Genomic DNA, 1,401 nt, shown 5'->3' on the forward strand with positions numbered 1-1,401 from the left:
CACACACACACACACACACACACACACACACATACAAACACACACACACAGACACACACACACACACACAGACACACACAAACACACGAACACAAACACGCACACAGAGACAAACACACACACACACAAACACACACACACAGAGACAAACACACTCACACACACACACACACAAACACGCACACACACATACACACACACACACAAACGCACACACAGAGACAAACACACACACACACACACACACAAACACACGCACACACTCCCACAGACACACACACACACACTCCCACAGACATGAGCATAAAGACGTGCATGCTGGGTAATTAGGACTACAGTTGAAAATTAGCCGTCTGGCACATTTACAGATATGTTGATTAATAAAATGAATTAAATAAAAAGAAAATGAAATTAATTTTGAATTATTTTAATTAATTTTTAAATTTAATTTAATTTAATTTCTACATTTATTTTTATTTAATTTTTAAATTTAATTTTATTTAATTTTTAAATTTAATTTTATTTAATTTACTTTAATTTTAATTATTTAGTTGAATTCAACTTAATAAATAATATCACAAATAATTCTTGTTTAAATTTATTTCAGAGGTAGATGAAGTTGACACCGCCCCCCCATACCCAGACGCTGCCCCCCCATACCCAGACACCCTCCTCCCATACCCAGACACCGCCCCCCCATACCCAGACACCGCCCCCCCATACCCAGACGCTGCCCCCCCATACCCAGACACCCTCCTCCCATACCCAGACGCTGCCCCCCCATACCCAGACACCCTCCTCCAATACCCAGACGCTGCCCCCCCATACCCAGACGCTGCCCCCCCATACCCAGACACCGCCCCCCCATACCCAGACACCGCCCCCCCATACCCAGACACCCTCCTCCCATACCCAGACCCCCCCGCCGGTCTTCCTGCCCCCCACCTGATGGCCCTGGTGATGTCCCAGCTGCAGCCGGTGCTGCAGGGCTTCAACCGCTCCCTGGAGCACCTCAGCCGGCAGGTAGGGGACCTGGCCCGGGACGTGGCCCAGCTGAAGACCAGCCGGGTGAGGGCCGAGCCAGAGCCGCCCCCCACCGCCCCCCCGACCCCCCCAGTCCTTGCCGAGGCGGCGGACGAGAGGGTGGACGCCAGACTGGAGGAGGCGTTTGAGCACGTCAGGGAGGTCCAGAGGCAGCTGGAGATCCGGCTCCACTCCCAGCATGCAATGCTGCACTACAACCTCACCAGCTTCAAGACCGACATCGACATGAAGCTGAAACGCCATCAGAAGATGCTGCTGGTCAGTCGGACCTTAGTGGTCCCCTAATACTGGATCTGAAGTCTCTTTATATAGACTTTAGTGGTCCCTAATACTGTATCTGAAGTCTCTTTATATAGA

The sequence above is a fragment of the Etheostoma cragini genome, unplaced genomic scaffold (assembly GCF_013103735.1).
Source record: "Etheostoma cragini isolate CJK2018 unplaced genomic scaffold, CSU_Ecrag_1.0 ScbMSFa_93, whole genome shotgun sequence".
Classification (NCBI taxonomy): Eukaryota; Metazoa; Chordata; class Actinopteri; order Perciformes; family Percidae; genus Etheostoma; species Etheostoma cragini.